This window comes from Phascolarctos cinereus, unplaced genomic scaffold (genome assembly GCF_003287225.1).
Source record: "Phascolarctos cinereus isolate Bilbo 61053 unplaced genomic scaffold, phaCin_HiC Scaffold_726;HRSCAF=1367, whole genome shotgun sequence".
Classification (NCBI taxonomy): Eukaryota; Metazoa; Chordata; class Mammalia; order Diprotodontia; family Phascolarctidae; genus Phascolarctos; species Phascolarctos cinereus.
The window spans coordinates 12878577-12904756 of NW_027556098.1; the positions used below are offsets into that span (position 1 = coordinate 12878577).

A 26180-nucleotide genomic window follows, 5' to 3' on the forward strand; every position below is an offset into this window, starting at 1 on the left:
GTATAGCCCCTTGCAGACTTATTTAATGCTCCTAACAACCCAATGAAGTGGTTACTGTTTTCCCCATCTTACAGAAGAGGAAGCTGAGAGGCAAAGAGCTTAAGAGTCTATCCAAAAGAGAAATAATCAACAAGTTCATTCATTCATTAGTTGAACAATCCTTTATTAAGCACCCACTACATCTGAAACACATGCTAGGTACAGAGAAAGATACAGTATCTCCAAAGAACCTACTGTTAGCAAATCATTTTATTATGCAAACCCTTCCTCACCCCGCAATTAACTGAGAAAGTAATGAGTAAATAATTGTAAAATTAGCCTTAGCATTTTACTGTATATTTCTCAGAGGTGCGTTAAGTATAGCAGCAGCAAACTGCCAGTGGAGAATTGTTCTTTTCCCAACATGGTGAACAGGGAATACAAAGTGAATTTTTCCCACTATCACTCCCACCTGCCAACAACCCAAGCCCTACTTCTGACATCTAAATCACAGAACCATGGTCACTTTCCATGTATTCAAAGTTTTCCTTTCAAGAAACTCTACCAGTAATATTTATAACTAAAAAAAGAGTCTTTAATAACTTCCAACAACTGTCTTAATATGTGAATATATGCCTCACTAATCTAAACAGAGACTGAACATCCCTCTAAAATCTGACTTATCTTAAACCTGAATGCCCCCTATAATTTGCATCATGAATACATTAAGGGGGGATGGAGGAAACCTGAATAACACAAGAGATTCCAGCCACCATTCAATATTCTACCCACCATTCACTTCACAGTTGACTGGTATATTATATAAAATTATATTTTCCACAACATACTCTATAGCACAAAGTAGTCTCTTTTTAAAAACTGTTTTATTGACATCTTTTGTTTTTACATCATCTACATTTCTACTGGTACCTCCTCCCAGAGAGATCCCTTATAACAGAGATTTTTTTTTTAATTTAGCAAAACTGAACATATTGGGAAAAAAAATCTGACATCATAAGAAATGATTCAAAGCCCCATCTCTACAAAGGAACAGGAAGAGATGCCTTCTCATATCTTTTTTTTTTTACAGCCAAGCTTGTTCTTTATAATTTTGAAGCATTCAATTTTGATTGTTTTGTGATTGTTCATTCCATTTATATTGTAATCATTGTGTAGTTTATTTTCCTGGCTCTGCTTCATTTTGTATAGGTTCATATACGTCTTTCCATGCCACTCTTCGTTAATCTTATTCTTGGTTTCTCGTAGCAGAGACATAATAGTCTCTTAATAAATATTTGTTGAATGAATTAATGGTCCTGAAATGTTTCAACGACCTTAGCAGTTGTTCTCCAAATGGACTATTTATCTGCAACATGGTCTAGTGGCATGGACCCAAAGGGCTACTTTGTAAAGAGATTCCAATGTGTATCCAGGGGAGTTTTATTTTGTGTGTGTATTCAAACACCATTTGGGATCTTTCTTCCTGATCTGGACTCTTTAAAAAAAAAAAAACCAACCAGTTCTTCAAAATCGGGTAGTCTCTCTTAAAAAAAAAATCTTCATATCTCTCACATCTGTGGGCACATAGTAGGCTCTCAATCAATGTCTTTCAGTTAAATTCCAAACTGTGAGATTAAAAACCCAATTCAAGAAAGGGAATTGCATTGCTTCTGGCCTGAACCAGGAAAAAAAAAAATCAATGCAACGTACAACTTCAAAACCTTTCTGAGGGTAATTAAAATAAGAGAAAGCCTTTATTGGAACTGACACTGAGCTTCAGTATCAGTTAAAGGGACAGTGCCCTCGTCTTAATATATTTTCTCCTTACTGAAAAGGAAATTTTAAAGCACAAAGAAAAATTATCAACCAATTCAATGGTTTGAAAAGAGTATTTTCTTTATCATGGAAATTCAGTTAACAGTCTTTGACCTCTGAGTAATTTTACGACATAATTTCTCTCATTTTTGGTGAAGTTAAATGCTCAAAAGTACTCCAGAAGTTTCCCAATTTGACAAGAAGAGTGTGAATTGGCTTCCTTGCAATAATCAAGCTAAACTCAAAGTACTTCTGGTGAATATTTATACATCATTCCAAAGTGAAAACGAAGATATAATTATTATCTCTGTATAATGAATAGAGTTCCTTTAACTGAGTATTTTCAATAATGAATTAACATTAGGTAAGAAATAGCTAAGAGGCAAAATAGTCAGTGAATAAAGAAATGGACTTGGAATTGAAGCCAGCTGAAATTAGAAAAACCTGGGTTCAAGTCCGATCTCTGATAACTGAGGGCTGGTCACTTAATCTTCAGCACCTCTCTAGCTGCTGTTCAGTCGTTTCAGTCATGTCAGACTCTTCATGACCCCATTTGGGGTTTTCTTGGCAAAAACACTGGAGTGGTTAGTCATTTCCTTGATGAGGAAACTGAGGCAAACAAGATTAAGTGACTTTCCCAAGGTCACACCACTAGTGTCAGAGGACAGATATGAATTCAGGATGAGCTCACTTCTACATCCACGGATCCACTTAGCTGCCCCAAGTATGCTAGAAAAGCTACAGCACATGTGACTCAGTTTACCACTGCTGGCGTCAACACTCTACAATTCAAATAAAGACATGTTGTGGTTACTTCCTTTTTTATATGACACATTCTCAAACTGGTATGGAAAACATAAAAATACAGTTATATAATTTAAACTGGCCTTTTTCAGGCAATTCCAAATTAAAAGTCAAAAAATTCAATGTTTTGAAACCATATTACATGTTGCTTTCTTTATCCAGGAACTTTTTTTAAAGCATTAAGCATTTAGTAACTGGCTCAATTTGACCTCCCTCTAACTAAGAACATTACCTTGGCCTCCATCATTTCAACTATTCCCATTAATTCCACTGAAAGCCCAGTTTTATGAGTTTAAAGAGAAAACAGGCTGTTCACAGTTAATGACCTGGAGATGTACTTTTCAGTTACTAAGCTTTAAGTATTAGTAGATTTACACTCAACCAATAAAAATGCAAAGTAAATAAGAGATTGATAGAGATGCCACACTGATATGTGGGTCATAAACCGTAGACCCTACCTAGAAGCCCTTATTAAATATGCCACCGCTGCTTTTATAATTACCTGAAGCTCCTATATTGGGACTGCTCTCCACAAAGCAGAATTCAGTACACTCCTGGACAGATTTGTCTTGGCCCCCATCCAATCCAAAGGAGATTAGTTATCGAAGTACCAAAAAGACCTTATGTAAAGCAGACTTCGCTCTGGGGATCTCAAAGAGGTTTTAAAATAGCAGAATTAAATACCATCCAAAAGAGGGGGTCCAATTGGGGAATGTGGGGGAGATGTCAAATGATCGTGATGTAGAACAAAGTATCAATAAACCATTTTGGGCTGCTTGTTTTTTGTTTTGTTTTTTTCCCAATTACACAACATTCCAACTCTTGACTATGGACCCTTTGCAATAGGTCGTACCAGTGTCTAGAATGCTTTCCTTCCTTTATTCTAATGAATCAATCAATATTTTTATTTATTTATTTCTGCTAGGCAATGGGGTTGAGTGACTTGTCCAGGGTCACACAGCTAGTATCAAGTGCCTGAGGGCGGATTTGAACTTATTGTCCTCCTGACTCCAAAGCCAGTGCTCTATCCACTGCACCACCTAGCTGCCCCTCAATCAGTATTTATTAAGAGCCTCCTACTCTATGCTTGGCATTGTGCTAAGCATTAGAGATACAAAAAAAGCCTAAAGACAGCCCCTGCCTTCAAGAAGCTTACAATCTAATGGGAGAAACAACATACAAACAAATATATACAAACAAGCTATATACAGGATAAATAAGAAATAATTAACAAAGGGAAGGCATTAATTCCTGACTCCCTTTAAGATTAGCTGTCACTTCCTTCCAAATCCTACTAATTGTTAGTCCCCACCCCTCCTCACTACATCCTTGTTATAGACAGACAAATTACTTTGTACTTCGTCTATACATACCAAAAGGCTTCAAAGGCAGGCCAGAAACAAACTGTGAAGAGCACACCATCTGTTCACCTGAGGAGTTAATAATTTATCCTAAAAGTAATAGGGAGCCACTGAAAATTCTTGAAGAGGGGAATGGCATGGTCAGAATTGTGCTTTTATGAAATTTATTTTGGTTTCTGTGTGGAAGATAGATGACAGAAAGAAGGCAATTAGGTCCAATTAGGATGCTGTTGCCAATTTCACCTCTCTAAATTTCCTTGGACTGTTTACTCATCAGTTTACACCACATGGGATATTATACCTACAGTACCTACTACATAGTTGTTGTGAGGATTCAATGAGACAATGTCTGTGAAGGTGCTTGAAAAACCTTAAAATGATATATAAATATCAGTTATTATTTATTATTGCTAATAAGCAATCTCACCTACTCAAAGAAATATAAGGAATATCTTTCAATTGGATTGAAAAACAATCTTTTAAAAACCCACAAACTTGAAATATATGTTTCCACAGTCCATTTTGGCCTTCACTATATGCCTGCTTCCCAGTGTTATGAGGTTAATGAATTAATAGAAATGTGTAAGAAAATATCCCTCTTTTATTCCTATTTTATTTGGTCTAGACTATTGGCTTGAATAACCCATGAACATGATTTCAATTATGCCTCTTTCTATTATCCATTCAGTCCCTTTTCAATCTGTGTCACATGTAATGATTTGCAGAGGCTAGAACCCATAATGAGTAAAAAATAGCAGGGAAATGCCAAGGGCTAAAGAAATTTCAGGAAGCAAAAGACCCCTAATACTCGAAAGGTTACATGACTACCAGTAGCAAAACAAAGGTAATTCACACTTTTGGTCAGTACCCACTTCTCAAAAGACAATGTAAAGCAGAAAACAATTTTAGGTAACAATCTACCTGTAGTTGCCTTTCCTAACATTAAGTGGCAAATGGGAATGTGCTATTGCTGATACCTGGGGTGACCGGTGAACTAATGCAGGAAGGAAGGTGTAGGTGTTTTTAGGAGTTAAAAGTATACCATAAAATTCAAAGAAGCAAAAATAGGAAATGTTCCCCTCAAAGAATAAGTCAAATTCCCTTTGTTTTTACTGGCAACGAGGAAAACCAAATATCAACACTTCTTGTAATGACATTCCAGAAATGACATAGTGATTATTGTGAGATTCAACAAATCAAACCTTATATTAAAATCCTTGATTTCTTCCAGATAAAATGAATTAAAAAGAAGTTGTCTTACACATGATGCTTTTCTTCTCAGCCTCTTTACCCTTAAGTTTCTTAGACTCTAATTTGTTAGCATCTCTTGTGGGCACCATACCAACTCCGAGCAAGTCACTGGCACAGATAGTCTCTTTACCTCAGTTCCCCAGACTGAAAAAATAAGACAATAATAGAACCTACCTCTCAGGGTTCTTGAGATAAAATTACACGATATTTAATGCGCTTTGTAAACCTTAGAGTGCTATGCAAATATTATTATTCTATACCCTTACATATTTCCTTGAAATTAAAAACATAGATTAAATTGCCTACTTGATAAAATGTTTACTTTAGCTCTTTGGGTACTGTAATGAGGAAGTGATTCTATTTTGTCTTCAATTACAGAACATAATCACATGTTCTGTAAATTTCTATGACAATCTATTATCCATTTTTTTATGGGTGATCATGTGTTACACTCTACAAGAACTATTCCCTCTAGTTATTCGAAACCTAAGAATGGTGTCAGGTTTTTCAGACCTACAATCTTAAGAAATGGAGCACTGAAGTAGGAATCAAAAGATCTAGGTCTAATTTTGGATTCTATTTACTATTCCACTTACACACTGCATGACCTTGGGCTAGTCTATTTACCTCAATGAGCCTCAATTTCTCTACCTATAAAATGCCTTCTTCACACACACTGCCATCAGGATCAAATGAGATAACATAAGAAAAGCACTCTACATACTGGATCAAACAGGATAACATCTATAAAGCTCTATATAAATGTCAATTATTGTTATTATAAGCACCGTGCTATATGTTTGCAGAGAGGTTTGTACTCAGAAGGCAGCAAACAGAACTCTCACAAGGGGCAAGTCTTTTCTTGCTTGATCTGAAAATTTCTCTGATCATCAAGTTTAGTTCTTAAGGGATTCTATTTATATCAGGGCAAGAATGAGAAGCAAAGAACAGAGCTAGGAGAGAAGGGCTTTCTTTATAAGATAAAGGCAACTGATAGTAAAAGGATAAGAAGAGGAGCCTAAGATCAGAGATGAAGAAAATGGGGAAAGAAAAGTACTCCTCTTCCCTAACTAAACAAACCAGTAACTAGGTAATTCTCTAAGGTTTAATTATTCACCCTGCTGAACAGAGGTTTAGAATTCCATACCACCCAGCCCCAAATCAACAAATGTCTTTATCCCCCGGGCTTAAAGGGAATCATGAAGTGAGAAAGAAAGAAATCTCATCAACACTTCCCCCCTCTTTCAGTTGTCTTTTAGTATAAGCTTTTGAGAGGCAGTATCCTTCAGTGGGAACTGGGTTCAAGTTCAGTATCTTTGAAATATAGTAAGCTATGACCCTGAATCATTCAAGTTCTCAGTGATCCAGGCAACTCTATAAGAGGATTGAAGGAGGGAGTTCCCTTTACCAATGAAATCAAGTCTCCTTTGAAAAAATAATAATAATTCAACTAAGCATTTACCCTATCGCAGGGTTCTTAACCTGGAGTGTGTGAATGTATTTTTTTAATGTTCTGGTAACTGCATTTCAAAATAATTAGTTTCCTTAATAATTCTAACATATTATATTTTATTCATTTAAAAAACATCATTCTGAGATGGAGTCCACAGGCTTCACTAGACCATGAAAGGGATCCAGGATTAAAAAAAAGTTTTTTTAAAAAAATCTACCTTAATTGATCATTAGTTCATATTTGATAATCATTTCATAATAATAGCTGGCATTTACCTGATGTTTTGAGGTTTACAAAAGTGCTCATACATATTATATTTATCCCATTTGATAACTGCAAATAACCTCTAAGGAGGTTGATTTTACAAAGGAAGAAAATGAAGCTTAGGAAAATGAGGTGGGCCACACCCAAGATTACAACATTCCATGTGGACAAGATTTGAACTCGATCCTGATTCCAGGTCCACAGAACAATGACTGCTTGTCATCCTTCATGTAAGTCCAAGTGAGCCACAGAATATGAGCTACCAAACAAAAGAAAAAAAAGAAAGCCCACAAATGCTAATTCAAAACAAGACAAATATTCTTATCAGATAGAAGTATAATAGATGACCTTTTGTTATCACTCAGGCAGTTATTAGGAGGAAAAAAAATTCTTAATAGTTGGGTTACTTCACCTAAAAACAAAAACAGTTAAGAACTTTGTTGTAAAGTGGGAATCAAGATGTTTATATTTAACCAGTCAGCACATCATCAAATATTGGACATTGGTGGTGGGGGCTGGGGGACGATGGGGGCTCTTCATAGAACTATTCCAACTATGGAGTTCTGGTAAGTAACATAGCACAGCAGGCGTGGCCACTTAAATACTCAATTTATTTTATGTTATTGAGAGCCCTCAACAAAATGGTTACTAACTCTGTGTGTATTGTGATGTACGTTCCACAATATTATATGAAGTGATCATCTGGGTAACATTGCTGGAGTTGATGCATGGATCTCCGGAAACCAGGAGTGGGGAACCTACAGCCTGAAGCCATATGTGGCCCGCTAGGTCCTCAAATGGGGCCCTTTGAATCCAAACTTCACAGAACAAATGTTCTCTGACTGGATTCAGTCTGGATTCAGTCAAAGGGCTTTGAGGACCTGGAGATTCCCCACCCCTGCCCTAAACAAACTCTTTAGATCAATTAGACTGATCTTAGTACTTAGTACAACTCTGTGTCTCTTTTGCACTATTTCCTCCACGTGGGAATACCTTTCCATTTATTCTACACTCGTCCAAACAGTACTCCATCCTTTGAAGATTCAAATCTCATTTGCCCCCATCAAATCTTTGCTGACCATCTCTAGTATTGAATTATCTTGCAACATCTTCAAAAATCCTATGGCACTTAAATCTGGTAGCATCCAATTGCTAATTACAGGCTTGTATCTTTCAAGTCTTTATATGCTATTTCTCAAACTAGAAAAAAAAAAAGCCCGCTGGTATTTCATCTCCTGGCAGCCTCCAATCCCCAGCACAGAAACACAGAATATGAAAGTTGGAGGGATCTTAGGGGTCAATCAATATATCAAAGGAATCCCCACTATAATAAAGGGGACAAGTGGCTGTCTACCCTCTGCTTCAAGACCTCCAAGGAGGCGGCAGCCCATTCCACTTTACATCAGCTCTGGTAGCAAATTTTTCCTGATAGTAAATCCAAACTTGCTTCTCTGTAATTTCAAACCACTGCTCCTGGTCCTGTCCTCTGAGTCCAAACAGAACAAGTTTCATCTCTTTTCCACATGACAGTCCTTCGAAGTGCTCTCCCCTCCACCCACTAAGCAGATGCCATCAGGGAACCCCTTCCTGGCTTGACTCCAACTGAACCCCAGCCCTCATCCCTAGACTTACTCATCCTTAGATCCCAGGGCCCTGGCACCATTTCATCCCTAAATGTACTCCCTATTTCCCAATAGTGGTGTGGACCAGATACCTCCTGTACTCCTCCACCTGCTCAAGACATAGCTGCTCATGGCAATTTGGAGAAGCAAAGAGAAACTGAACAATAAGTAAGCCTTACCATTTGCAATGCCCCAGCAACCTTATCATTTGCCTCTCAAGGTCACTGTCCTTGAGAGCAGGGACTGTTTTTTTTTTTCCTATTTGAAACTCCAGCACTTAGCACAATGCTTAGCAAATAGAAATAAATGCTATTTTTAAATTCATTCATTCACATAATGGCCATTCATTAAAAAAAATGTTTATTGGTTGGCACAGATTTACACATTGACAAAGATAGAGAGCTTTTAAATTGTAAAGAATTCTTCAATGTGAACTTTAGCACTGAGGTCAAATTATTCTCTGAGGGATCACATTTTGGATAATATAACACAATTCATTAGCATAATATACACATATTCACTCTGCACAAAATATTTAAGAATATAATGCATAATCTGAGGTCAATTTTCATTCATTAAAAAATTGGTGGTTAGAATAAGAAAGGATTGGTAACAAATCTGAAAATTGAGAAATATTCTTCTCTTGCTGGAGAGAAAAACTTTGAGAAACTGCGCAACACTTAAAATCCCTTTACAAATGTAAAGTCATCTTGTTAGTTTAATAATATTAAAAAGCATTACATTTATGACTTCATTCATAAAATAATAATGTTTGACATTTGATACTTAGAAGGGCCCATAATTTCATTTTGAAGCCTATTCAGGTCTTCTGTGGATCCTATAAGACTCCAGTCCATGTTTCCCCATAAATCCTCCAAAGAAGATATCTACTGTGCCTTACTCATGCTAATTAACAGGACAAATGCAAAGTACAGCATATTCATTTTCAGAAAAGAAAATGGAGGCAGGGATGAGAGGGAAAATGTAATTGAATAACAACTGTAACATGGAGCTCAGTCTCATTTTCTGAGCTAACAGCAAGCTTCTGATGCTTCATTTAAAAAAATGACTTTCATGGACTTGTGAAAAATTAATGCTTCACCAGACTGACACAAATTTCTCTACTATCCCCTCAAGCTAACATCCTATATCTCTTCTCCCTTTCTATATAGCCAAATGCCTTGAAAAAACTGTCTCCATTCCACTGCCTCTATTTCTCGAATCTTTGCAACAAACTGGCTTCCAACCTCACTACTCAACTCTCTCTCCAATATCTCTTACCAATGATTTATCTCTGAACTGCCAAATCTGATCAGTTCTTCTCAAATCCTCATCCTTTTTGACCTTTCTTCAGCATCTGACATTACTGACCACATTCTACTCTAGGACATTCTCTATTCTCTGGGTGTTTTTGACACTGCTCTCTCTTGGCCTTCCTGTCTCACCTCTCCCTTTGCTGGATCATCACCCATATCTCATGCTCCCTAACAATAGATACCTGTACCCCTGTACCCCAAGGCTCCCAAAACTCTCCTTTTTCTCCCTCTTCACTCTCTCTGGTTGACCTCACTAGTTCCCATGGGCTTAATCATCATCTCCACACAGATCAATATATCTAGCCCTAGTCTTCTGAGCTCCAGGAACACACCACAAACTGCTTATTGTACATTTTGAACTGCTATCCCACAGGCATTACAAAAGCTCCGTATTCTAAACAAACCATCAATCAATAAACATTATCTTTCCTCCCAACCCACCCATTCCCACTTCCTCATTTTTATCAAGGGTACCACCATCTTTCCAATTGCTAGGTTCACAACCTTGAGTTAACCTTGCCTCCTCATTCTCCCTCACCACATATATCTAATCAATTGCCAAGACTTGTCAATTTTACCTCCATATCTCTCAAGTGTCTTCTTATCTCCACTCACAAAGCTACCACATTATTTTAGACCCTCATCACCTCTCCCCGGACTACTGGCAAGAGCCTCCTAATTAGCTTGCCTATTTCCAGTTCTCCCCTCTCCAATCCATCCGATACAAAACTGAAATTCCCAAAGCTAAGATCACTATGTTCCTCAATAATTACCTATAGGATCAATAAAAAAGTCCTCTCCTTGACATTTAAAGCCGTTCACAACCAGGCTGCAACCTGACTTTGCAGGATTAATACACATTACTCCTATTCATACACTCTACAATGCAGCCCAGAGGTGTCAAATAATACGATACTTCAGAATGCAACTGAAGCCAGATTAAAATGTAACTGGGAAATATTTAACAAAATAAATAAAACTATAATAAAACATAAGTAACATTCTATAATTTTATTTACTACATTTTAAAATAAATAAAAATACAATAGAATATAGACAATATTAATAGTGGTTTTCTAAGTCAATATGCAGCCTGCAGATATCCTTCTAGATGTTTTAATGGACTCCATTTCTATTTGAGTTTGACAACACTGGTTCAGCCAATCTAGTTTTCTTCATTCACAAAGTTTCAGGCTTTTGTCTTTCATGAAGAACGTTCTCTATCCCTCCTCCACTGCTTTGCACAGGCCATCACCTCCCTCTCCTGTAATACAGTCCCTCCTCACTTCTTCCACCTCTTAGCATCCCTAGCTTCCTGCAAAGTTCCAGCTCAAGCAACCACTTCCTACATAAAGCCTTTCCTGATTCTGCTTCAGTGACTAGTACCTCCCCAACAGAAATCATCTTGTTTTTTATTTTGTATACATTTCTACATTGAAAAGATGTGCCTTTGCTGGAAAACTTAGGGTCAGTGAAAAGCGTTCTGCAATTTCCCAAAAGCAAACCCAGCCTGCTCTCTCCTTTTTCAAGTCCAGGACTAGTTCGCTGTCCATCTGTACTATCTGTCTCAGACATACATACCTTGAGCAAACTCTATCAGTTGTCCTTTCAGATTCGCATTAAAATCTGGGACAAGGACATTCTTTATTCGTTTGGTGTTTAGTTCCTTTGAGTGATTATAAATCTCTTCCAGACAGCTCTGAAGTGTCTTGGGGCTTGATGCAAGCAATACAATGATATTCACAAACAAGAATATCTGGAAAATCTCATCTCCCCCTGGGAATGCCTCACAGATCTGGAGTTTATGCTAGATCTCCTCTAGCAGAGGGACAAATACTTTTGGTGAAACGAGCGTACATCTCCCTGTTTTTCACCTGATGTTTATTGTTAGAGGGTCACTGAACAGGGTAATTTTATTGCTATTCAGTCTTGAATGATCTTCATATGTGGCTGGAGGATACCTTGCTGTTAAAAGCCGTATGACAGCGTTCTATTCTACTGAGTCAAAAATACTTTCTGATAAATCGACAAGAAACTCAACTGGACCTTATATTTCTCTACAACTTCCAGTCAACTGTGATTGGTAAATATAAAGTCTAATGTTGAACATCATTTGTGAAAATCTGCTTGTTACCGACTAACAGCCTCTTCAAAAATGCCCTCAGCATATATTTTTTCAAGGTTTTACCAACATTCCCATATGGCAGTGAGAGCTGGGATACCACTGCCTCTGAAGAACTAAAGGTGAACATCACAGAGGGGACCATGGGAAGATGCATGATGGTTGTAAACTAGACATAACAAACTGATCTCTGAAGAACAGGAATAAAGGTTGTAATCAAATAATTGACAAAAAGAGAAGATGGGTAGGCATACGGCTAGAAGGCTGTAACAAGTGGGTGGTCAGAGTAGTATCTTCCACTGGTAACCTCAGGATGTCAGAAAAAATCAAGAAAGTGGCAAAACACTGAGTGGCAAACTCTAGAAAGACAGAGATAGGGATCCTAACAAATGGACAGACATGGATGGGTCATAGTCTACATCATCTCAGGGAACTTGGAAAACAATGAAAACAATCCCCAATAGGATGTCAGCTCCCTGAAGTGAGGGACTATATTGTTGTTAATCTTTATAGCTATGATAGGACAGGTATCCATATTTAATGCTATGAACCACTCATAACCTGAGAGTTCAGACAAATAATTACTTTAATGAAAATATATTCAATAAACTTCAGGAAAAGCAGACAAGAAAAAAATAAAAATGCTCCGTAACAAGGTTCCAGGGGGAAGTTCCAAGCTCTCTGATCAAGCCACAGAATAGCCCTAATAATTTGTGTAGATTTTAATTACTGTATTTATTGATCTATTTTCAAATATAAATCATTTTTTTCCAGGCAATTCAGAAGCAGACAAATGACAAGACTTTACAACCATGCTGTAAGAGGAACATACCTAGCAGAAACCCTAGTGCCCTCCTGGACCTAACTTACATTTTCTGCAATACGTGAAAGACTAAGGATGGAGCTTGTTTTGTCTAATGGAAGACAAGAAAATCAACTATTTTCTAAGGTCCCCTCCATCTATGGGCAATGATCCAAGTCACTTAGATTCTCTGGGCCTCAGTTTCCTTCTCTATATAATGAAGAGATAAGACTAAATGATCTCCAACATCCTTTCCAGATCTAAGTTCTGTAGTACTATGGCCCTGAATGTTTATAATCACTGATATTTCCATTCGCCAATTGACATATGATCAAAGGACATGACAGTTTTCAGATGAAGAAATCAAAGTTATCTATAGTTATGAAAAAATTATCTAAATCACTACTGATTAGAGAAATGCAAATTTAAAACAATTCCGAAGTAACACCTCACATCTATCAGATTGACTAACATGACAGAAACAGAAAATGACAAATATTTGAGGGGATGTGGGAAAACTGGAACATTAATGCACTGTTAGTGAAGTTGTGAACTGATCCAACCATTCTGGAGAGCAATTTAAAACTATGCATGCCCTTTGACCCAGCAATACCACTACTAGGTCTGTATCCCAAAGAGATTTAAAAAATAAAGAGAGAGAGAGAGAAAGAACCAGTATGTACAAAAATATCTGTAGCAACTCTTTTTACAGTGGCAAAGAAGTGGAAATTGAAGGGATGCCTATCAATTGGGGAATGGCTGAACAAGTTGTGGTATATGATTATGATGGAATACTATTGTGCAATAAGAAATGATGAGCAGGATGGTTTCAGAAAAACTTGGAAAGACTCACATGAACTGATGCAGAGTGAAGTGAGCAGAACCAGGAGAATATTGCACACAGTAGCAACAATACTGTACAACGATCACCTGTGAATGACTTAGCTATTCTCAGCCATGCAAAGATCCAAGACAATTCTGAAGGACCTGTGTTGAAAAATGCTACCTCCAGAGGAAGAACTGATAGAATCTGAATGTAGATCGAAGCATACTTTTTTTAACTTGCTTTATTTTTCTTGGGGTTTTTTTGTCTGTGTTTTCTTTCACAACATGAATAATATGGAAATATGTTTTGCATGACTGCACATGCATAACAACCTTTATCAAACTGCTTTCCTTCTCAATGATGGGAGAGGGGAGGGAGGATGGGAGAAAATTTGGAACTCAAAATTTAAAAAAAAAAATTAAAATGAGTTTTTAAATGTAATTGGGGAAAAAATAAAATTTTTGTAAAAATAAGCTGACATTTCTGCCAAAAAAATTATAGCAACATGAATTGGCAAAATCAATTATTCCCATTTCCAAAATAAAGTCTTCCATCTATATCTTCTCTGTATTTTTCAAAATGAAACACCCATGGATTCTCCACGTTTGCTTATTTTGTCTACATCTTTTGATACATTAAATGTATACTGATTCAAATGATGTACAGAGGAGTAGTCAAGTGTAATGATAAAAAGAATTGGATTTGGAGTCAGGCCATAGATTCAAATCCCAGCTCTCCTACTTGCTACCTTTGTTACCTTAAGTCTTTCTAGTCTCAGGTTTGGATTAAAATTTTAAGATAATCTTTGGATGATCAACAATCTTCTGGTTAAAATTTTCCCACTATTCAATTCTTAGAAACTATTTAGGGAGAGGAAGCTTTTGTTTTTGTTGGGGTTTGTTTGTTTGTTTTTTCAGCAAGGCAACTGAGGTTAAGTGACTTGTCCAGAGTCACACAGTTAGTAAGTGTTAAGTGTTTGGTCTGAGACCCAATTTGAACTCAGGTCCTCCTGACTCCAAACCCTGTTGCTCTATCCAATGCACCACCTAGCTGTCCCTAGAGGCAGTAAGTTAAGGCAACAATTTATAAAGACATTTAATAATCATTTTAATGAAAAGAGAAAAAACCCTAAATGTAAGCTTTTCCACAGGGAAAAACCTCTTTTAAAAATCTGTCAAATTACTCTAAATTTCTAAAACAAAAATTTCAATTTTCAGGGAAGAAAATCTCTAAAACTCCCATCCAATTGATTTTTTTTCCTTACATATCCCATATATTTAAGAGTCTTCCTCTTACAGTGCCATAGGCAAAAGTTGGGTGTTTCCTTAGCTATGCAATATCACTGACAAAAGGAAAGGTGCATCTATCAAATTAATGGTATTAAAAATGAGCAAGGAAAAATGATTACTTGATTTTATGTGTTTTTCTTTTAAAATCCATCTGGCAATTATGTACTCTTTATTTTTGTCTTTTCCCACCTATATAGTACTCTTCTATTTCAAAGTTAACCATTTCTTAATTAAATTTTAGGACCTTGCCAAACAATGGTTATGGGCTTCCAGATTTTGTTTAGCACTTAAATGTATTCTGTAGATTTTGTAAAGAACTATATTCCTTCCACCAAGCACAAAAATGGGAAATCAAGTGATGTGTGTTCTGAAATCCTATTTTAATTACTATAATTTTCAAGAACTATACCAAGATAAAGAGTAACTTCAAATTACAAAGAAAGCCTTCATGTACTGATCAATTTCTACTTAAGTATAATTTACATGTGGAAAGGAAGTCTAATAGTTCCACCTATATAAGCTTTTTTAAAAAGATGAAAAATGTTTTTGAACCTTAGTATGTCACACCTTCCTATTTACCTAACATCTCTCTCTTTTTCCCTCTTTTATGTGTGTGTTATTTAAAATTCTCTAATAAAGACAGATAATTTAAAAAACCATTTCCCCAACATCTCTGACAATGAAGCATGCTTTATATGTGCTGTAGAGGTAAAGAATGAAACATATTTTTCAGATGTGGTCAATCTGTTGAGATGTTTTTCACAGTCAACCACTTTTTCTTTCCCTAAAAGGAAGTGTTCCTATGGCTGGTGGTGGAAAGAGTATGAGTTGGTAGGGAATAACACAATCACAAAAACATAAAAAATAAAGAAAGGAGCATTAATGAAACAGAAATACAAAGAAGAAAAGTCAAAGAAGACAAAAGGGAAATTAGACAATTTTATTAACATATTAAATTTCATATACTTTTTTTTAAAGTAAGCTTACATAAGTTCAGTTTAATACACAATCCTTTTTCTGTTGTTGCTCTCTATATACTGAAAAAGAAATAATCAACAACAAAAAAAGAAAAGGGGTTATTAGAAGAACTTGGCAATTTCCTAAAACAGCCCATTCTTATTCTCCTGTTCAACCATGGACCAGCACACCATCCCTTTGCAGTGGCTTTACTAATTATCACTCAAGAGTTTGGCTAAAAAAAAAAAAGTTTGGTCTGACTATCCACGCAAGAAAAACTGAAAGGATGAAAAATGCTAACATGTCCATACTACAATAAGCAATTGTACTGACAACCTATAGAGCTTATCTGATTGTAAACATAAATTTGTACATCCATGATGAGATACAATAACTGTTGTTCACAAGGTGAGATTAAACTCATGTGATGCCATCCGATTCCCAAAGACTTAATTACAATTCAAACGCTTGCTTAAACACTGAGTACATTTTAATTGTATTCTAATTTTTAAATCTTTCAGTTATGCATAATATATGTGTGTATATATATGTATATATATATACATATATATATATACACACACACACACACACACACACACACACACATATATATATATGTATGTATGAAAGTTCTCTATTAACCAAAATGTTGGGTTAACCACAACATTCCACTTACCAGCTAAGCTAAATGAGTGAGGTTTGCTGTACATGAGCTGTGTGAAGGTAAAGACAATCCTGGCTCAGTCCCTTCTTGGCTGTGTAATTAAGTAAGTCGTTTAATTGTTCTAAGGAGGTTTCTTCATTTGTTAAATAGCAAAGTACTTTATCTTACAGAGTTGCATGAAAAGTATTTCGTAACCACAAAATATCATATTGTGCTGTTCAGTCATTTCAGTCATGTCAGACTTTGTGACCCCATTTGGAGTTTTCTTGGCAAAGACACTTAGAGTGGTTTGTCATTTCCTTCTCCAGTTCATTTTACAGATGAGGAAACTGAGGAAAACAGGGCTAAGTGACTTGTCCAGGGTCACACAGCTAGTAAGTGTCTGAAGCTAGATTTGAATTAAGGAAGATGAGCCTTTCTGACTTCAGGCTCAGCACTCTATCCACTGCTATTCATCTTAGTATGTCTCCTCCTGCTAGCAAAAATGTTCTGTGCTCAATAAATGCTAACTGAACTGTTCAAAGTAACTATGTACAAGGTGAAATAGCTTTAGGTCTATTCACTATTCAAATATGCAATTAATTCTTAATTGTTAATAGACCCAAAACATTCAATGACCACAAAAACAAAATTGTTAACAAGACTGAAACTATTGAGCCTAATTCTAGTAAAATCATATTACAGAAAATATCACTAAAAAAACACTTGAATCAACTCTCTATTTTTATATTTAAAAGTATGATTATGAACTGAGAAGAGAGATGAACTCTTATTTTCTGTTTAGCTTTTAAGTTACAATTACCTTAAATTCTTCTCAACCTTTCTGTCAGATATTCCAGACTTTTATCTCATCTGCTTCTTCCCCATCTCCAAAACTAATACATGGAAACAAGGGGGGGGGGGGAAGAGAGGGAAAAATATATTTCCAGTTCAGCTTTCTTCTCCTTAGTTCATAATCATACTTTTTAATTTATGCATAAGAATTATAAAATTCACACATCAGAAATACTAGATAAAAAGAAATCTTTAAAAAGGAAGAGAGATGATTTGTTAGAATAGTTATGCCTATTTACCACAAAATTATAACTAGAAATACTATTTGTGATATTTGCCTTTATCCATCTCAGAAATGAACAACCCCCCCCCTACATTTTAAATACCTAAAAGCAGAGTTTAATTTCACTTAAAGGTAATCAATTGGGTCGATGGCAAGATTTTTCAATCTGACATCTTAGTTGTTCTCTTTGTTCCCCCCCCAACCCCCACCCCAATCCATGAGCTTTAATTACTTAAAGGCAGCATGAAGAGATGGACAGAATACTTTGATGTGAAGTCAGAAAGCCCTGGGTTCCAATCTTGACTCAGACATTTAATTGTATGACAAGTCACTTAAATTCTCTCAACTTCAGTGCTCTCATCCACAACAGGAGAATAAGAGCCTACCTCATACGATTATTGATCAAATGAGATAAAATAGGTAAGGTATTTTTCAAAACTTAAAGTGCTATATAAATGTGAGCTATTATTATTACTCAATATGATATTACTATATGCTTGGGTAGGTCATAATTTCCCTTTATCAGTGTTTCTTTATCTATAAATGAAATAAACTAGGATGATCTACATGGTCCCATCTGGTTCTAAAATTCTGTATTTCCAATTCAAAGTTCACTTCTCCCTGTAACTTGAGACAATAAAAAGTTGGTTCACAACATGACCAATACGGAAATATGTTTTGCATGACTGCACAGATATAATCTATAACTGCTGGTCATCTTAGAGATGGGAAAGGAAAGAATCTGGAATTCAAAATTTAAAAAAACCAACAAATATATTGTCTTTACATGTAATTGGGGGAAGATATTTTTTAAAAATAAAATAATAAGTCTTCCTAAAAAAAAGCTAGAAACAATATTGATCAATTAGCCCAAATTTATACTATTTCCTTTATTTTGAGGCAGTGCAGTTTGTATACATTTCCTTTATACATATTTGGAGAATGTATTCTACATATATGAATGAGTTAACAAAAAATACTTTTAATAAATTCCATTTTTAGTAAGTATGACTATGTTAGATATGAACAAAGAAGCTACACAAACAAACCTAATCAAAAGTAATTTCATTTTGACCTCTGAATACAGCTATATTAATTATGCCTATCCTCAACACAGGAAATAAACGGAGACACAATAAAAGGCAGGAATGGTCTTGTGTCAGCTGACCTTACTGGATGCTTATGGATTGAATCATCTTCATCCAAACTGGGGGAAGGGAAAAAAGCAAGAGAAATCAATAATATTTCATACTTCAAACAGCATCGTGGATTTTTTCAAATGACCATTTCTCTGGGGAGAAAATTATTTTCACTACGCAAATTTGTATATCAAAAAAGATTTTCATTTATGTAGCTGTGTTAAACGAATGTCCCTCTGGCATTATTTTATGTGCATACAGACATTTTAAATATCCATCCATATATTTATACTACAGTCAGGGTTGGCTTGTTTGCTGCCCACAACTCACCCTACTATAAATACGTTTTATCTTAAACAGTAGAGAACAAAAACACACCACTACTCGAGACCATAAAAATTTTCCATTAAAATCTGGAAGATTTCTTTTCTAAAAGCTAAACACTTCAGTGTAAATCTTAACAAAAGCTTCCTCTTATTAAGCAATTATATAATAATTGTATACTCTAGGTAAACTTTAATAACATCTTGCCATAGGAGCACGGAGTTAAACTATTCTGCCCATAGTATTCTCAACTACAAGTTATAGTTCTGTTTTCACTTGCCTTATTAGGAAACTGGTCCAAATTCCTAGGAATGCTTTTTATTTGGTTATTTTAGGAACAAAAGCTGAAGACTTTGCTACAGGCAGCCAAGTTCTTTCTTTGTCTTAAAGGATCCTTTCAAGCTTTTGGTAAGGCCCAAACCACATGAATGATATTCTGAGCACAACCAATAAGTCAACTCATGTTTTCAGCATGTACAAAATACTTTGTTCACTAAAGCAATGTTTTCCTTTCTCAGAACTAATCCCCAAGTTGAATATGCCCAATTCGTGCACTGATTCCTATAGATAAACTCGATCAGTGTGTCCATAAGAACTCCTCTTTCCTTCCTATTGCCACTATTTTAAGATTTACTCCTCTTCCCCCTCCCCTGGCTTCTTTCAAGGACTCCCAGTCCACCTGCTTTCACACTTCCTCAGGTGTAGTCCAGCAAACGTAGTGTCAAAGGAACAAGGAAAGGAGGAGAGAGAAGAGCGAAGGGAATACTCCCATAATCTCTTATGTCCTTTAGCATTGTTTTCAACAACACCTTCTTCCCTTATTCCATCTCTTCACCTTCTTTCCTCTCTTACATCCTTGAGCTCTTTCTTCAACAATAGCCTCTTCCCCAACTCTATCTCATCTTCCATTCACAGATGGAACACATAGCTAGTAAGTGTTATGCACCCTACTCTTCATTCTAAAATTCCCAGTTCCCTCTGAAAGAAATACTTGAGGCAGATCTTCTTGTTAAATGTAGATAAAATCTAATCAATTCCTTTTTTGCCTCCAAAGATCCATAAATGACACCTACACGTGACTTTTTCTTTCCCCAGGGAGTGTGAGAAAACGGAAAGGGTGGTGAGGGTCTGAACAAGAGGGAATCCTTTTACTTCTTGGTTTCTTTCCACATTTGATTCAGAAGAACAAAAATCTAGGGAACACCAAAGAGTGATATCCTTGTTTCAAAAAGAGAAGAGGTAGGATTGTACTCTTCCAAAATGAACCATAGAACAAAGACAAGAAACAACTGAAGGCAACAGACAGTGGCAGGTAACAGAACGTAAGCTATTAAGTCGATCCCCTCCATCTGAAGGGATGAAAGGAAGGCGGGCAAAGCACAAAGCTATTAAGGACAAAGAAGCATCCACAAGGTTTACATGCAAAAGGACCTGCTCTTCACCCCCAGTTCCTCACCTCATCCCTCATACCACACCACCGTATCTTACCTCTCAGAAGTGAGAAGCCAGGGAAATCCTCCATCCCAATATGAGCAGATGAAATGAACGATGTACAATATGTGATTTTTTTTCTTATCCTATGAGCTTTTGGCAGAAAAAAAAAAAGTCAGGAAGTACAGACTTGTCCGGGGCAATCTTTACTGACATATTTTGACATCACCAAATGCAAAAGTTCATCTGCCACAGAAGCACTGTCATGCATGATGTTCAGGTCCTAAATATTATTATAAAACTCAACTCCAGGATTTCCTCCAGAATTTGTGAAGCATGCTACCTATATTTTTGCCACCAGATGTTCACCCAATCACCTATACTCAAAAGCTTGATATTACTTTTCATTTTTTGAAGACTTGGTATCATCTTTCACATTTTGCTTTTTCCTTCTCTCCCTTCCCTTCTGCCATGTAAACTAGTTGTCCTCTTGAATGCAGCCCAATTCCCTATTATTCCCATTGTCACTTCCTAGTAGAGCCTTCATTACCACCTGCCTGGCTTAAGTACAAGAGGCTCTTAGTCATCCTCCAATTGGCATGCCCTTCCCTACAATCATCCTTCCACACAGATATGATCACCATTCTACTGAAAACTCTTCAATTGCAACCAACAGAAATGTTCAATAAGCTCATATTCATGTACTGCTTTGAAATCAACAAGGTCCTCCACTATTTGGCACCAAATTTTGCTGTTTAAAAAAAAACAGAATAAGATTACCAATGGAACTGATTAGGTAAATAAAATCCAAAAGCAACAGAACAGAGGAGCAGTATTTAATAAGCCCAAGGACCTCAACTATTGGGCATAAGACCTCCCTATTTGACAAAAATTGATAGAAAAATGGGAAAGAAATGAAGCTTAGATGAACATTTTATATCCCATACAGTAACAATAAGCTCCAAAAAGGGTCATATCTTAAGAGATGTGACCAAGGCACTATCATCCTCCCAATCTCCCAGGTTTGTAACCTCAACATTGTCCTTGATTCCTCATTGGTAAATCTTGTTATTTCTACTGCAACAAAATCCCTCATGTCCAGTTCTTTCTCTCCCACCACCTATATTCAGGTATTCATCAGCTCTTGCACAAATTACTGCCCACAATCAGTCTAGTCCGTCCTATTCATTCTGCCAAATTTGACCATGCCACACAACTAAATCAAATAGAAACACCTCTGTTACGCTTTTAAAACCCTTTGAAACCTGACCCTAACCTACCTTTCCAGTCTCATTAGGCATTACTCCCCTTCCCACCTTCTACTATTCAGTCAAACTAGCCTTTTCTGCCTTCCTCACAAAAGAAATTCTCTCTTGTTTCCAGGGCCCTATGTATTAAATTTAATGTAATTTTTAAAAATCTACATATTTATAACTTCATAGTCTCATATACAATTTTCTTTTTCTGTTCTTTGTCAAGCAAAATGTTTCTATTTATTATTAGTGTTTATATTTATTGAGAATTGTCAAATTCACAGAAAAACTTTTTTTTAAGACACAGATCAGTAGAGGGAACAGCCAAGGGCAAAGCATGAGAAGGAGTAAGTCTAAGGGGAGATGTAACCCACACCATACTGATTAACTGAATGAATACTCTCCTCCAAACATTTAGTTTCTGTTATTCTACTTTCAGTTATCTCAGGCCAAGGAGATCAAAGGAACAGGCCGCCATCAACTCATTTAATTATTTAAAATTTGCATTAAGTATAGGCCATGAAAAATAGATGATTTTTCATTCTGCTGGGGTTTTAACAGTTATTTTTTAAGTAGGTTAACCTAAAAATTTACCAGTGCTTTTAAATTCTAGTTTAACTCCCCTTGAGTTCAAAGGCATATGCCTCCAGCTGCTGTTAATAATTCTTTAAGTGAAAGGTACTAGGGATGGGAGGACTGCATAAGAAAAGGAAGGGATATCCAAACAGAATCCATATACCAGTTTCTGCAATAGCAGCATCGTAGGTAATTTTTTTTAAAGTTTCCCTCACTACTATGCACATCAAAAGGAAAATGATGATTCAATGAGGTTTTCTTTTTAAAGAAAAATCTAAAATAGAAACATATAAAAATATAAAAATTTAGAGTTCAAGTAGAGACTATAGAAATGCTATAGAAAAAACTTAAAATGCTATAGAAACCACTTAAGTATTTTAGAGAGGTAGTTGTTGAAAAAGTATACATTTGAAAAAGTATATGTATCAATTTCCTTTCTTACAATTTATTTTTTAAATGGGTCACTTATTTGCAAACTGCAACATGGTTTTGCTATCATAATACCAGCTATCATTTATATAGTGCTTTATTACATTTATCTCATTTTATCCTTATAACAACCCTGGGAGGTAGGTATTTTCATGTCCATTTTACAGGTGAGGCTGACAAGTTAAGTGACTTCCCCAAGGTCACACAGCTCATGAGTGCCTGAGAAGGAGAATTAAACTCAGGCCTTCTTGAATCCAGGTATCTGTTGTACCACTTAGCTACTTATGTAAAAATATTATAAACCAGTTAGGTCCCCACTCTAGCCCATAACCAACCAATTATCCCCTGTGTACCTAAAATACTGACAGCACAGTGTGGATAAAGCGGGCGGTAGGCCTGGGGTCAGGAAAACCTGAGTTCAAATCAGACCTCAGACACTTATGACCCTGGGAAAATCACTTAAACCCTCTTTGTCTCAGTTTCCTCATCTACAAAATGAACTGGAGAAGAAAATGGCAAACTATTCCCGCATCTTTACCAAGAAAACTCCAAATGGGGTCACAAAGTGTTGGACAAGAGTGAAACAACTGAGGCAGCTAGGTGGTGCACTGGATAGAGCACCGGCCCTGAAGTCAGGAGGACCTGAGTTCAAATCCGGCCTCAGACCAAACACTTGACACTTACTAGCCGTGTGACCCTGGGCAAGTCACTTAACCCCAATTGCCAAAACAAAAACAAACAAACAAACAAACAAAAAGACAAACGACTGAACTAGTTAAAATACTATGTATTTTCCATTTAAAAAATACAATAAGGAGGAAACATTATCATTCTGTATGTATACTATTTTGGCAACTTCTCACAAATGGATCAGTGATATCATTGATGTGGTCAGTCACTACATCAGTTCAGATTGCAACCCATCCACACATCACAGTGTGGGCAATTTCAATTGCATCATAGGCCAAACAGCCTGGGGTCCTATACTGGATTTTTAAAAAACATTTTAAAATGTTTTCTTTTAAAAACACAAATCGTATACAATAGCAGTTCCATTTCACACATAATCCTGTTTTTCTGTTCTTTGTATATGGATGTTTGTGTTTGCTGGTATCTGTCATTTGAAATATTTTTTCCCCTACAGTAAAGTTCAAACTTGGAACTCAGGATGTAGTGAATAGTATTTCTCCTAAACAAACCTGATAGAGAACAGGGAAGCAGACCTTTCCTCCCTAGCCCTGCTTCAGCACTGTTCCTCACTCACATCAGCACAGAAAAGTTAGTCCTCCCCATCTCCTACAAGATGACCAGTCATGCATAAAGTTCAGCCGGAAGCCATGTGCTCACATCTCTCTGTTTGCCTGTTCCTGTTCAGCTTAACATTAGTATTATATCTAGCACATCATTACATGAGAATCAGGCAGTCATAGCCTTGACAAGACATCAAGGACCCAATCCCCCTGCCACCCACCAAAGCAAACTTCATCTCTTAGCTCATTTTCTTCCTAGTTCTTTCACAGTCACCAATCTATCTGACAAGTGAACCATACACTCTATGATTCTGAATTGAATTTACTATTTAAGAGAGGTGGGAATATTTATGGTATTTACAAATTTAATCAGATTTTTGGTCACCAGAATAATGTCAAGTTACAGCCCCACCTGGAAGGCTGTCTTTTTTACTTTAAAACACAGTTCAGCATATGTAACTATAATAATTACAATATTTTAAAAACTTATTATAAGTGGGTAAGGTATTAGTTGACATCATTTAACTAGAAATCTGTGTCCTGAGGAGCCAGGATATCAGCGTTTCTTCCCTGTCTCAGTTTTTGCTCCTAAGTCACCATCCTAAGAGAGTTAGCTGCTCGTAAGATCCATAAGGTCCCAGACCACCCGTCACAAATTTATTCACTGAAGGAAACTTAGAGGTCATTAAATCTAACCCCTCTACTTTACAGATAACAAAACTGAGGTTCACATATGTAAACTGACTTAAGTTCACAAAGGAGCCAGAGCTGGGATTTGAACACAAGGGCCTCCTATTATAAATCTTATATTCATTCCACTACAACAGTTAGTGGCAAGATTCAGGGTTTTAAGTTCACTTTCAACCACTTTATAGCATTAATTATTTTCATTATCTTGCCCCCTAAACTTTCCCCTTCTCCAACCTTCCCTATCACTATAGAGGGCAACACCATTCTCCAGTTCCTCAGCTTCACGACTATCCTTGACACCTCACTATCTCTGTTGCTAAGGCCTGCCAAAATCACCTTTGCAGCATCTCTAATATGCCTGTTCTCCTCTGACTCTGCCATTACTCACGTACAGGTCCTCATTACCTCATGCCTGGACTATTGTAACAGCCTTCTGGGGGGTCTGCCAGCCTCAAGCCTCTTCCAACAACAATCTACCCTCCATTCAGTAACCAAACCAATTTTTCCAAAGCACAGGCCCAACTATACCTCTCCTTCCTTCCCTCTCTCTCTCCCTCTCTCTCTGTGTCTGTCTGTCTGTCTGTCTCTCTCTCTCTCACACACACACACACACACACACACACACACACACACACACACACACACACACACCCCTCTTAGTAAACCCCAGTGGTTCCCTGTCACCTCCAGGAACAAATACAAAATCCTGTTTTAGCAGACAGGGCTCTTCATGACCTGCCTTCTTACACCTCACCCAAAGACATGTACTCTTTGCTCCAGTGACACTGGCTTTCAAGAACAACACCCTCTGTCTCTCAGCTCCATGCAATTTTCTCTAGCTGTACCCCATGCCTGGAATACTCTCCCCTCTTCATCTCCATGCTGCTTCCTTTAAAGCCCAACTAAATTCCCACCTTCTATAGGAAGTCTTCCCCAAACCCTCTGAATTCTACTGCCTCCCTCTCTTAAATATGCCCTACTTATCCTGTGTGTAGCTTATTTGTACATATTTGTTTGCTTGTTGTCTTCCTCATTAGATTGTGAGCTCCTTATGGACAGGAATTGTCTTTTACTTCCTTTAGTATCCCTAGGGCTTAGCACAGTGCCTGGCACTGAGAAGACACTCATTAAGTGTTTACTGACTGACTTTAAAGCTTAGGGTAAATGTAGTATATCAACATCTACATTTAAACTTGTAAGTCTAACTAAAAGCCTTTTAAGTTTTCAATACAATATTATATCCATGCTTAATAAATGATTATTGGAAGAAAATGCATCTTTCAGTCTTTTATTTTCCAACATTACACACACAAAAATTCATTTTAGTCTCCTAATAACCAATAAAATTGCCTGGTTAGCATATGATGGCTTACATCCAAAAAAAAATAAGGAAAGTAAACTCAATTTCAAGAATCAAAAATAATATACCCAAAAGCCAAAGATGTACACTACTGGTCTGCATCCTTAAGTATGAACCCAGTATTTTAAGTAATACAAAAGTAA

The 26180-nt window shown here is 36.6% G+C and overlaps 1 protein-coding gene across 5 annotated transcripts in view; it reads right to left on the reverse strand.

Moving 5' to 3' along the window:
- The window catches only part of TBL1X (transducin beta like 1 X-linked), a 371320-nt gene that overhangs the window by 290497 nt on the left and 54643 nt on the right, over positions 1-26180 (reverse strand). The window contains exon 2 of one of the 5 annotated variants that reach the window (XM_021006255.2): positions 20537-20632. The exons of the other annotated variants lie outside the window; for them this stretch is intronic. The gene's annotated coding sequence lies outside the window, so the exon portion shown is untranslated. The remainder of the gene's footprint in view (positions 1-20536; positions 20633-26180) is intronic. 5 annotated transcript variants of the gene reach the window in all.